Consider the following 14,291-nt stretch of genomic DNA (forward strand, 5'->3'; position numbering starts at 1 on the left):
TTCTGCGTAACTTAAATTCCTCAATTTGGTTGCCCTAATTCTCTCTCCTTTCTTAACTCGCTTGAGAGAGAGAGATAGCCTTGCTCGGTCGTGAGAGCTCTACTTTGAGAGCCTTCCTTCGAGTCTTGCTTTGAGCCTTGCTTCGGGTCTTCAGAGCTCTTTGCCTTTGTCGTCATCTCTCTTCACCTTAACCTCAATCTCCTTTTTCCTCAACCACAATCTTATTATGACTTGCTTGGTCATGGCACAGAGAAAAGAGAGCGAGGGAGCTTGCTTATCTAGAGCTTCCCCTCTTCTTACTTCCCTCGTTATGCCTGCCCTTCTTGCATGCAAAAAGCCCCCTATTAATAGCTCGCTTCCCCCTTAAGCAGTGGCGCCGGCGTCATTGCGTAGGAACATACATGATGACGTGGCACTCGGTAATTTTGATCGGCACCTAATGCACCGAGACTAGCACCGAAACGGAGCGCCCCTACAAGCTGAGCATTTCTTGCTTCTTGGTCGGCGTCATCCGAGCATCACTGCACTCGTTGCGAACTCCCCATTCCCTGCGCAACCTCCTCGCTGCATGCTCGACGCCATGGTCCTTTTCTTTTTGTTGGCTTTTTAACTCTTTTACAATTAGGGCGCCCCTTAATTGACTGGGCGGCCCTTTTTTAATTGATTATGGCCTTGGGCGGCCGTTTGTCTAGTGGGCGTACATGCCGGCCATGGCCTTGCAAGGGTGCCACATTTGGTATACATGTCGGCAATCATTACCCTCCATGAGACGACATTTCAACAATGAGCTCATCAAGAGCTTTTCGTGTCTTCATAGTGGCACCACATTAAGCCTATACGTTGCACAAGCAATACCAAGCACTCGACAAACTTAGTACACCCCATTTGGCATACATACCGACTAAAGCATCACCAAGCACAACATCTTTCTTCAGCAGTCCTTGACTGACAATATCACCGTGAATTTTTATTGTCCATACCGACATCTCGAATAATGCCAAAATAACCCAGCTCAGCATTGCCGACAACTGACACCGGACTTTGCCTGCCAAGCTGTAGACTTCTCAAACTGCATAGAACGCATACTAACCCTGATGAGGAGGCCAAAATTCCTAGATGGCACCGCGACCGAGCCGACCGAACTGGTACGGAGCCGGCCCCCAATGAATCTTTACCGGCCAATATCTTGGCAACCGTAAACCCGATCACCAATCTGAAAAGACCGACGGGCTCTAGAAATTGAGCACTTCAGGCCTGTTGCATTCATTTCAATTATGTCACCTCAGTTGCAGTTGCCCAATCTGGTACGGATCTGCAATCGACTTAAACTTCAAAGTGCCATAACTTCTTCACCGTAGCTCCAATCGACGAGCCGTAAAGACAGGCCAGTAGAGCACTTCAAGCACTATAGTTCTAGATCATAATATCCTATCTGCACTCACATCAAGCATATCCCTTTTTGGCATCATTAAGGCATCATTTGGCCCTTCAAGGCCGCATCTAGCATACATTAATCATTAAACTCGGCCTGTCATCAAGCCCTGATCACTGCTCGGTAAATGTGTAGGCTTCAAAGAAGCTTAGATTGCATTTCTCTGCTCTTGTTCTCATCATGGCAGCAGAGCTGCACGACAGCGTGGACACAGAACTACCCGGTGGATGTCATAGGCCTCCAAAAAGTCAAAATAGCAGGGCAGGAGCTTGAGCAGAGGCTACAATCGATATCCAAGGAGCATCAGTGGTTTCACTCCTCACACAACAGAGGATTAGGAGGAACAGACATGGGGATTCCTCTGAACTGGAAAATCAATTAACCACTATCATCTTCAGGAGAGTACTGGGTAGCACTAGACATAGAGGCCCCTATCAGCTACCTTATGGTGTCCATCTGTGCAGGTGGCTCTATCAAAGATAGGACCAGTCTGTGGAGGCAACTCGCCCAACTAAAGGGACATGCCATTCTGTTGGGGGACTTTAACATGGTAGAGACCATTGAGGATTGGTACCTAATGAAAGGGAAAACAATGGCAGGGATAGAGAAACAAGAATGGGAGAACCTCAAGGAGAAACTAGACCTATGGGATGTTGGCACACCTGGAGAATTCAACTCGCAAAACTACTCAAAAGGGAATCTTACTCAAAAGGCTAGACTAGACAGATGCTACTTAAGCACGCCTCTGGCTAGACAATTCAATAGAGTCAAAGTAGCACCTAGACTCACCTCATGTGCTTCTGACCACTACCCCCTAATCATCACTTTGGATAACAAATACAACAAGATTTGGAATCACTGGTTCCACACCGACCCATCTCTATTTGAGTTAGAGGAGGTGCACGAAAACATCAAAGCAACATGGGCTCAAGCCTTCTCGAAGGGTTTCACACCAGCAAAGGCTTGGAATCTGGCTATTGCCAACACTCAACACTCCCTGGTCTCATTTAGGAAAAGGGTAACAGAGATACAAAGGAAAAGAAAGGACTCTATCTATAACAAACTCATAGAACTTGAAGCCTGCAACAATGAGGAAACTGTCGTCCAGAAAAGAATAGCTACCCTTAGGCATCAGCTTAAGGTAGAGGAAGAAGTTACTATTCACCACACTAAAGTTTTCTTTCAGGAATGGTGGGTAGGAAAGGTGGACAAACCCTCCAAGGCTATGTTCAAAAGCCTTAGGATGAATCATCATAGAGAACTGCTCCCAATGCTGGTAGGTGCAAAAGGGAAAGCCACATTGGAAGAGGAGAATCTTGAAACAACAAGGGAGCACTTCGCACAATTGTTCAACCCACCAGAAGCGCACGATGAGGCTGTCATACTGGTTAGAGGAATCATTTGGAACTACAGGAAAAGAGTTGTCCCTCCCCATCTAAGTGCCCAACTCGACTCGGAGCTCTCGTTAGGTGAAATCAAAAGAGCCATTGATGCTCTTAAGCCTAAGAAAACCCCGGGCATAGATGGCCTCCCTGCTGATTTCTATCAAAATTTTAGTCTATTGCACCAATCTTGCTCATTGTATGGGTAGAATCTGTTAAACATGGAGCCCTCCCGATTCAACTCAACACAGGTATCATTAAACTGCTACACAAGAAAGGCCCGAAGGAAATGCTATCCAACTGGAGACCACTGACAATGCTAAACTTTGCCTACAAAATCTTTGCAAAGGCCATAGCTCTCAGAATTGCCCTGCCCTTTCCGAGTGGTTGTGCTCCGAACAAAAAGGATTCATCAAAGGGAGAAGGCTAATGGAAGCAATAATTGCAATGTGGGAAGGAATAGAATATGCTGAAAATTCTAAACAAGACTATGTCTTTGTCAAGGTTGACTTTGACAAAGCCTATGATGACAGGCGAGAATGGTCCTTCATTCTCGATTGTCTAGTAATGATGGGATTTGGCCATAGGATTGTAAGGTATGTTCAAACGCTACTGGGAAACGCCCAAGCTAGAGTGGCTATTAACAATGGGCTGTCGGACAAATTCCCACTCAACAGATCGATAAGACAGGGTTTCCCACTAGCTCCTCTCCTATTTTCCACCTCACCTGATTCCCTGAATTGGTTGGTCAAAGAAAAAGTACAGCAAGAGAGCCTCCGAGGTATCAAGCTACCAGATGGGAAACAACAGTGTCTCTCTCAATTTGCTGATGACACTAATGGGCTAATGCATGATGATAGCTCTCTAAAAGCCTTTCGGGAATGTCTCAATATTTTTTGTATAGCCTCGGGTTCCAGGATCAACCACTCCAAAATAGGAATCAGATCCTCTCTGTCCCCTCTGCCTAGGCGGGTGGATGAGGAGGGATGCTCAATCATCCAGGATGGAATCCTTTTCAGATTATTAGGGATCCCTTTTGGCTTCAAGATAACAATGGCACAAAGGTGGCAGTGGGTCATAGACAAATTCCACACCAAACTAAATAGATGGCTAGGTTTCCAAGCTAACTTGGCTGGTAGGGCAGTAGTAATCAAACACTACATTTCTTCTTATGTTCTTTTCTTCCTCTCATGCTGGAGATCCCCAGATATTCAACTAAAAGATATAACTAGAATATGCAGGAACTTTCTCTGGTTGGGTGACCCCCCCTTAAGAAAGGCCTAGCAAAAATCAACTGGAAAATCTGCTGTCTTCCTAAAGAGCAAGGGGGACTTGGCCTCACTAACATAAACTTATGGATAGATAAGTTAGATGTAAAACTTATCCTCAAAGCCTTGGAGCAACCAGATGAAGAGTGGCCCTCACTGCTATTTTGGGAAATTCATAAGTTCCATTTCCAAGGGTTGAAGGGAACCATAAACCTACCTTGGTTCACGGTGTTCTTTGGACCCTTTGAAGTCGTAGCAAAGGGGTCAGACCTTCTTAAATCACTGTGGAATTCTTGGAAAGATACATAAATTTATTAAGAATTAACTGGGAGTCGAAATATAGATGGCAGCTCAGATTAGCTGAGTGAATGTGGTGGTCTCTCCCCCCTATCCCCCAGCTAAACCAGAGACAAGTAAGGTCAACCAAAAGACTGCACAATAAGGGCATCATCATTTGGAGAGATGTGTGGAACACTATAGAGCATAGGTGGAAGAATGAGAGCGAGCTTCTTGGCAGATACCAGCTGCAACCTTGGGAGATAACTCTTATCCATTCAAGAATAGCCATGTTTCTAGAAGAGGAGGAGTGGACACTATCGGAATAGCCCAACCTATCACCTAAGGCATTGTATTGGGCAGGAGGGTGTGCTCTCTCTTACCCTCCCAACCGTCCCCCAGCTCTGAAAGAACAACTTCATGTCACTCTCAACAGAAAGTGGCGCTTGTATATGGATAAACGGTAGTGGAATTTTAAGTTTGAAACTCTGTGGCATCATGATATGCCGGCCAAGCATTCTGTACTGATATGGCTCATTATGCACAAAGCAGTTTGGACGGGCTATAGAATGAGTTTTGTAGGCATGGGAGCAGAGAGCTGCAAGAGATGCAATCGTAGTGAAGAAGACATTCCTCACCTTTTCATTAACTGTCCGGCTAATAGAGAGATTCTAGCCCCAATCATAAGTGGATTAGGGTTCACCCTAACTGGAAACAACTCCTGCTAGGAGACTTTGTTGCTCTCTTCTTTGTAGTTTGGAATAGGATCAGAGGATAATTTTTTTTGGATCATTTGGAAAGAACTGAACAACTGTTTTTTTGATGAGGCTTACTAGACTAAAAGTCTGAGAGTACTGTTCTCCTATTTTTTTGTGCATGTTAATCATCTGAAATTGGAGTAGTGCAGAATCTACCAAGCAAACTACAAGGTCCTCATGGATTGCATGGGATATTACAACAGTGCAAATATCAGCAAACAACAGGAGGTGCTGCTAGATGGATCTTACTCTCACCTATAGAAGATGATTGACGAATGCAAAGCTGAGAGAGAGAAACTGAAGAGACAACTCGACAATGGGATACGACTAATCACCCATCTGCAGGAAGTAATCAACGCGTTTCCTAGGGGAAGCAGCTTGGGTGGTAGTCCGTGATCAAATATATGAAGTCACTATGGTGGTATAGATTGTAGAGGTGTATGAAACTCCCCTAGCCAACTTTGTAATAGTTTCAGAATGTAAATCGTTACTACCGGTACAAAGTAACTCAGAGGAAACAACAATTTGTAAAGTTGTGCAATGTAATTTTGTTATGTACTTAATATAAAATTCTTGCGCCCTTTATGGGAAAAAAAAAGAAAGGCTTTGGTCCAATCATCATTTACCCCATGAATCGCAACGAGCAAGTAATTACAACATTGCATTAAAAAGGCTCTTTCCTATCTTATTAAGTAGCAAACGGTACATTAGGGGATACGAGGTTGATTAATGTGATATTGATGCATGCACGTGGGATGCACGCACATCGTTGGACATTGCAGAGGGGGAGGACGTGTTCTATCTAGTGGCACTAATGCACTCTTCATCGAAGATGTATCACGTCTCTTCAACGCCACCCAATGGTGTATCTAAATGGGTGATGCCAAGTGGCCACCTTTGTGCGCATGAGGCTTTATACGACACCATCTCTATTCTCAGTGTTGGACACTCTATATCTCGTTCTAACTATAATAAAAATGCAGGCGCACCTGCATACAATAATGATAGCAGGCCGGCCCCATCACTTATGCAATATCCTTTCATTTGGCATCACCCTAATTCATAACATCATCTTCTCAATCGAAATCCGAAACTTCAATAAGAAATCCTGTGGATCTTTGACTTTGTGTAATGAGGCAATATTGTTTTGGATTTCCATGCACTCACCTGCAATTTGGACATAACAGGGGGGAAATCAAAACATGCTTGAATTTGAAATTTGATGAGCAAGCTTTAATTTTGAGCCGCTTGATAATTAGGCAAAAAGAGCCTTGTACCTGTGCCGAGATATCTCTACTTTGATCTTGAGTTTGTTGGAATTTGGGATGTTTTACTTATATTTTTGCCATCTAGAAATCATGGCCGACACGACGTAGTTTCATGTGGTCAACATCAATGTGGCTTGGCAATGAGCTCCATTTTTCTATTGGTCCTTTGAAAGACCTTATTATTAGTGGATGGAAATCTAGAGAGAGAGAGAGAGAGAGAGAGAGAGAGAGAGAGAGAGAGAGTTCTATTATCGTCCTCGGAGGTCAAATATGACTATGGGACCAAATGAACATGTCACGTGGTGTGAGTGGAGGTCATAAGTGACTCTCGATGCTCAAAAATGGCTGAAATGAGCGTCACAATAGAGAGTCCACATCGTGGTTGGGAGAGGAAGGTATGTAGGGAGAGCTCATGGCTGAATATATGGGGAAAAGAGGACCTAATGTGGTCAAAAGCTGAGCACTCAAGTAGTGTGTGGTACTCACTCTCTCGCACATGACGAGGGCATAAGGTGCAAATTCGATGAAACTCCTCGCCAGTGCCCCAACGTCCTGTCTCGCAGCGTAGAGAATGGGAGCTAAGACGAATGGAGGCAATGGTGCGGATCGCACTCAACGGGATGGGCTCAAGGATGTAGTGATGGGTTCGGTTACCTCGTTCGGAGAAGAAGAGAGATTTGTAGTTTGGGGCAATGTGTGTGGTGTAATGGCTGAAGCGAGAACCTCTGGATTTCTCCCAAGCCGTGATACATTGGCGTTGTAAGAAGGCCTCATTAACTTGGGAGTCGATCAACGCATCCTTGACCAAGTGACATGCATCCCATCTTCCAAACCATTTCTTGATGTCAAGCATCCATCCCGAACTTAGTATTTTGCTCTTGCATGTCTTTTGAACCTTTTGATTTGCTTCATATGTGATTCTAGGAAGTCAATGCAAAGGGCTATGTGTGTGTGTGTGTGTGTGTGTGTGTGTGTGTGTGAGAGAGAGAGAGAGAGAGAGAGAGAGAGAGAGAGGGGCCACAACCAAATTCTCTCTGTGCTCTAGTCCACTATGCGATGCTAGGCCTAGACTCTGATAGCATGTCAACTTGCAATGGGTGTAGAACCAAAAGTTGGGATTTCCTCATACTGTTGGGAGAAACTCGAAAACTTTACATATCAAAACACAACAAAATGACATAAGGAATTGCAAAGTAAACGGGGAAAATTTACAATCAAAACACAACAAAATGACACAGAGCATCGCATAGTAACTATAAGATTACTTCCCAAGTTCTTTATTGTGATTTGCTTTTGCTATTGATTTACATGGATAACATGATTTTCCACCATTGTAAAACCAACGTAATATGTTGTTGACCTTTTTGTTCTATTTGTAACAAGGGAAATAAAAAAATGCATATTGTGCATACTGTTAGAGCTATCTTGAACAAATGCATAATCTCTTAACCGGAAGTGCCACACGTCCTGTTGATGCCTTGTTTCTTGACTTCAAAAAACAAAAGCTACGTCACTTTAATATTCATCTTCCTCTTCTTCACCACCAGCGGCCTTCGCGGCCAGGTCTGCCATCACTAAAGGGAGAGACTCAACAGTGCAAAATCAATATGTATACGCTTCTATGAATCCACTCTCACGAGAAAGGAGGAAACATTGACAACTTGCTTGCCAACCCTGATATGACTCTGCTTGATAAGCGACTTAATGTAGACAAGAGCCTGCAGATGGTGCTCCAAGAATTTCTTAACTGTCAATGCCAAAACATAATCAAGCTTGTTTTGGCTTTCATCTAGAAGGCCATATCTGAACATGTGACGTAGAAGAGCGGTCAGCTCTCCCTCCAAGATTCTGCATGTAAACAACCACCAACCACCCAAGCTTCATTCTCAGCTCTTTGCACCTCTAGCCTCACCCCCACTCTAAGACTTTGGCTGCAACTTTGCATCGAGCTGCTTCTTCTATAAGGATGACAGGCTTCTTGAGCGTCTTTCCATAGTTGCAGTAAAGATTGACGCGCACCATTCTGCCGCCTCCTTCGCTAGAAGAAGATGCACTCTCTAAAAACCAGTTAAAGTTTTAGTCCATTGACACCGCCATATAGTTTCACTTGTACGGCCAAAGGCAGCCTCTGTCTCTCTCTTTCTCTCTCCCTCTTTATCGCGTGCACAGGGGCTTCTCTCAGTTTTGGAGTTTAGCCTTCATTACACAGATTTTGACACGTGTAAAGGGCTCCCCCTTCCACCATATTATGTTAATTTAGATTGCATTGCACAATACACACGCGGGATCATGTGTGTGTGTGTGTGTGAGAGAGAGAGAGAGAGAGAGAGAGAGAGAGAGATGAAAATGGTGAAGAAGAGAATTTTGTTTTGCCTCTTAGAAACAAGAGGAAGCTGCCCCTCTTTTGTTTCTCATCAACAAAGAAAAAAGCGTGTGCAACATGCCAAGTTGGATAGTGCCAATGATGACCTCATGGATGATGTCTCCAACGAGGAAACGCTTACAAGGATGGAAGTAAAGAAAGAGAGGGATACCACCGATGGAATCACTAGCTGTGAGCTTTTAAGACATCATAAGGTTACCTTCAAGTCTTCAAGAGTTTCAAACAAAAGGTTTACACTAACAGAAGAAAGTTTTACACAATGGAAAAGATCAACCCAACAAAAAATAGTACCATTGTCTTTGGGTTAGTGGGAAATGTTGCTTGAAAATATGGAAGCCATTGGCAAACTTGTCAAAGAAAATCTGCAATTTTTTTGGGGTCTATTGTGAAGGCCACAATACCTACCCAAAAGTCTCTTTTTCTCTATGCCCTTGGTTTGCAACATTATATATTGTGTTTACTTGTAGCATCTAAACTATATATGACACAGCTTAAAATTTTCAAGGAAGAAGAGGGCCTTTATGTGTCACTGCCTGTTCACTTCAAAAAAAACCTTACAAAATATTTAATCTAAAATGCAAAAGAGAAGGGTAAGATTGTAAGAAAGGACAGCCCTTGCTTGCTGAATGAAAGAAATGATAAACGTTTTCAAATGTAAAGTCAAAAGACTTTCTATTCTACATAGAACAAATGTTTAAGTCTGATTGCACATAACAAGAACGGGTAACTTTAGTCGAGGTTTTGTTACTTGATACAAATTTACTTTTTGAAGATATAACACAAAAGGATGAATGTGAGTGAAATTTTTTTTATTTAATGAAAATGTAATTTTCAAAGATATATTTGGCTTTATCTTTTCAAAGGGTTTTTTTCAAGATCAATATTGATATTTTTTTGAAATTTTTGAAGTGTATATCTTTTTAAAGAGCTTGAGAAAAAGAAAAAAGCTCTCTTGACGTGCAACTGTCTTGCTTTGAGGACATGCATAACATGCAAATGCAAGGGTCGTTATCCACGTTACTCTCTCTCTCTCTCTCTCTCACACACACACACACACACACACACACTCACACACACACACACACACACACACACACAGAGACACACAGAGACCATCACATTGCCTGTGTGTGCGCACACATGCACATGCATGAGGGAGAGAGAGAAAGAAAGATTTTACTGTTGATCTCATGTACCCTTCAAATTTTCAAGATATTATTTTTTTGGCATTAGTGTATTTTCAAGGGGCTTTTTTCAAGACCAATATTGATATTTTTTAGAGATTTTTTGAACTGTGTATTTCTTTAAAGAGCTTGAGAAAAAGAAAAAGGTTGCCTAATGTCGACTTGGGGCTGTCTTGCTTTGAGGACATGCATGACATGCAAATGTAAGGGTCATTATCCACGTTATTGACCATGTGTGAGAGAGAGAGAGAGAGAGAGAGAGAGAGAGAGAGAGAGAGAAATATTTTACCGTTGAGCTCACGCACCCTTCAAATTTTCAAGATATTATTTTTTGGCATTATTGTATGTTTTAAAGGGTAGCTAAATTTTTTCACCCGTAGAAAATGGAATAAATACCGACAAAGACCAACCCTCATTGCCCAATTGATGGACCTTTTACCAATTCTTGGATATATTGTTCTTTTTATTTTTATGAGTTAACCAGTGGGCTATCTTAAAAATCTTTAAATTTTGGCAGGCAAGGATACCAATCAAAAATCAACTTGAGAGAGAGAGAGAGAGAGAGAGAGAGAGAGAGAGAGAGGACAATTTTTTAGTGCCCAACAAATGACGCAGGAAGAGAGATAAAGAGAGAACAAAATGTTCAAGGGTGTAGGAACAATCTAGAGAGACATTATAAGTTACAAGAAAAGTCTTCAACAAAAGTGAATTCTATGGGAAGGAGGAGTAGAGAGAGAGAGAGAGAGAGAGAGTATACATACATAGATATGTATATGTATGTATACTCTCTCTCTCTCTCTCTCTCTCTCTCTCTCACACACACACACACACACACACACACACACACACACACACACACACACACAATGTTACTTTAGCACTCGTAGCTTTTTCTAAAAAAAGGGTGGGACCACACAAAACCTAGCCCTTTGGATCGGGGCCTGTTGGGATTGGTCTTTTTTGATAAATACACACACACACACACACACACATTGGAAACTTTACTAGTTCTTGATATTTTTCTCTTATGAAAAGAGAACTTTAGAATATTTTTTAAGTCTCCTCTATGCATTAGGAAAAGTTTGGACTAAAAAATGGGCCTTGTAAGAATTGTTAATGTGGCATAGCTTTCAAAAAGTGGGGATCGGTAAATTTTTTGCAAATAAGATCCAAACTTGTCGGAGGTTGGATATTTAGAATCTACTCTTCAAATGCTACCTATTGATATATAGCATGCATGTATCAGACATTGCCTTCATGTACATCTAGAAAAAGGTGATTTTAGATTACCGTAACGGTAACAAAACCTGGTTGATTGAAAAAAAATGGCATAACGTCATCCAAGCTTTTCGGACCTTGGCTCTTTAGAATCCATTTTTGAAGAACTTTCCAATGATAGGTCATATCATGCGGTTCTAAGCAATATTTAGAGGGGTCTACCGGGTTGCTTTTTTTTGTACAACTTTGATGATGTGGCACTCTTAAAAGGCCCAAAAATGAGTTCAAATTTTTCCTAATGAGATTTAAAAAAAAAAACCCTTTGGTTAAAAACACTGATAAGGCAGTGGCTAGAAAGGACTACACACACTCCACCTCACTTGAGGGAGTGCCCGAGCTCACTTACCTCTTAGGTTTTGCTAACCACCTGCTATGGGTTTTACTACCGGGTTTAGTCTGTCGCAACACTTGAGTATTTTTTACCTTGGGTAAAACCCTGCCATGATTACTTTGGCTACCTCCTCATGGCACCGCATATGCGGCTTCATTTGCTCTGCTGGAGATCCCCCTAAACACCTGGGTTTTTGCGCGATTTGGAGTTATGGCAACCTCCCTCCCTGCTCTATTTAAAGGTGAGGGCGCATCTTTGCCCCTCACTTAGTTTTGGTTGTGCTTGATTGTTTGAAACTTTCTACCGCGTTTCTGTTACAAAGCATGGAGCTCTCTACTCAAGTTACTCAGGTCGGTCACTGCTATTTCTTACTTTACTTATTGCATACTTAGGTCTCTTTCCACATGGGTTAACACTCTGAAAGGAGGATGTGTTATTGATATTATTGGTGGTCTCGTCCTGCAAGTTTTATAAAACTAGGCATGGGGTTTTTCAGTGTTGTTTGATTACCAAATGTTGCATTAAAATTACTGCTTATGGTTTTTTTTCCACCCTATGGCCGGTGGTCATTGCATATGGATGGTTAAGGGTGCCTTTTTCTATCGTGGTAACCAGTACAATTTGGGTTATTTTCTTGTCTTGCTTACTAATTTTTGTTGTTGCAGGATGGTGGGGTTTGGTGCCCTGATTGATTAACTATGACTCTGTGCTGGGTCTGTTATTTTTCATGTTGATTGAGAAAAAGAGAGGGTGTGTGGTGCTCTACCCTCCGCACAATAGCTTTTTGCTGGTTCTGCCAAACTGATTACTGTCACTATGTCGGTACTATTGGCTAAGTGGTGGCTTCATTACATCGGTTATGGCTCTATGACTGGTTAAACCATGGTTGTTCATTAATGGTAAGAGTGGAGAAGTGAAATGAAAAGAGGGGCTGCTTTACGTCTACATTGGCTTTTGAAAGGGTTTTTTCTACTGCTTTACTAAGCTTGGCAATTACTCAACTGGTAGTAACTGAGCCTGGCTTGGGGGCTCACTGAGCATAAAAAATGCTACAGGTTTTTACTTGATACAGTCGTTTTCTTCATACGTTTTTAGAGTACCATCAATAAGTTTCCTTGACTAGCCTTGAGTATTGGGTTGCCACGGATACTTACATGGGATGGAAGTGTTTTACTGCGCACTAATTGTGATTGGGTTGCTACACATATGGATGGTGATATTTCTCGTTTCTTACTGCGCACTGTTTTGGTTTTTAACAAATACACACGGGCCTTTAAGGTGTTCTGCCCGGTTGTACACTATGGCAATTCTTGGTCTCTACATTGGTAAGATGAGGTTTTACATTACAGCTTTTTGCATTAAATCGGGTAGATGTTCGTCCTATTATAGCTTTGGATATTGGAACTTTAAACATGGTACATCTTTTGCCTTAAAAGACTTCTTGGTTAAAAGAAAATCGTGTCTTTTAGCATTGCTCCTTGTTACTTGGATTACTTAGAGAGTACATGGTAAATGATATAACAAACTGAGGGATGAATCGCAGTCCATTCACAAAGATAGATATCTAACCTTAAAACAAGTTTTAAAGCTTGGTACTATAAAAATCATAAATGAAATTCCTTTTAAATCTTCATATAATGGTACTTTCATAAATGATAAAATTATGGAAGGTGGGTGTTTCAGACACTTGGGTTGGAAGGCGTGATGGCCTTCTAATCAAAATGATACTTTTTTCTGAAACTTTTGGAAAAAGAAATTAAAAAGAAAAAACTATGGACAGGTTGTAAAGTTAAATTTTTTTTGTAAGATGGACATGGATAACAACTGGTATGGTCCATTGATACCTGTAAAACACATCCAAGGCTAATTGAATTGTTGTCTTGTTTGGATGGATGCAGGTAAGGACTCTATCTTATCTTGGAAGTTTTTTTTGCCTTTGCCAAGCCATCCTACACTGGATGGAACACTCACGTATGATGTGGGAAGTTCTTTTACTATCTGTGTATTGAAAGAGGATCTCTTTCCTACAAACATTGTACTTAAATGTTTCTAATACTGAATTGTTTTTGTACCTATCTATTCTTTGTTCCATTGCCAACTATCTTTTGAATGTAAAAGTACAATTATGTCGTATTATCTAAGATTTAACAGCTACACATACATCCTATACATAAGGTTTTTCTTTCTAGAGAAACCGGGATGCTGGCTTTGGAAATTTTCTTTGAAATTGAGTTCTAAGTTGGACCCATAGTCTGTAATTCCCTTACTGGTTGACTGGTGTTAGGTGGTCCTTTGTAGAATCTATTTCTGGTCCACTGCTCACGGCTATTATAGTCCTTGAATTTACCGGTTTAAGGTTTGCAGGCCCAAAAATTACAGTTACTGTTTTTACTTTATTTATGTTTATACTGTTGCTTTTTTCAGGACAGTTTACCCTATAGAAAGACAACCCACATGAGCACTAATCACAACCCTGAGAATCATGCAAAGATTCTCGAACAGATTAAGTTATACCTTGAGGACCATAAACCAAAGAATTCTTTGGCAGTTAGAATTAGACCCTTCCTCTCTAGGAAGGCCAAAGATTGTATTATACTATGGTAAGTATAAGTGAACCTCACCTCACTTTTTTGAAAAATTGCAGACTCTTGCTCTCTCACAAGGATTGGAATTGTCCTCGGAGCCCCTCTCAGTGGACACATCTCTTGTACTCAGATGTATTAGCAGTTTA

General features: G+C 41.6%; 1 pseudogene; it reads right to left on the reverse strand.

The window, feature by feature from the left end:
* Nucleotides 1–7,921: 7,921 nt before the first annotated feature.
* Nucleotides 7,922–8,406, reverse strand: LOC147434832 (small ribosomal subunit protein uS4y pseudogene; annotated as a pseudogene).
* Nucleotides 8,407–14,291: the final 5,885 nt, after the last annotated feature.

The sequence above is a fragment of the Adiantum capillus-veneris genome, chromosome 19 (assembly GCF_014529385.1).
Source record: "Adiantum capillus-veneris isolate H3 chromosome 19, ASM1452938v2, whole genome shotgun sequence".
In the NCBI taxonomy this organism is placed as follows: Eukaryota; Viridiplantae; Streptophyta; class Polypodiopsida; order Polypodiales; family Pteridaceae; genus Adiantum; species Adiantum capillus-veneris.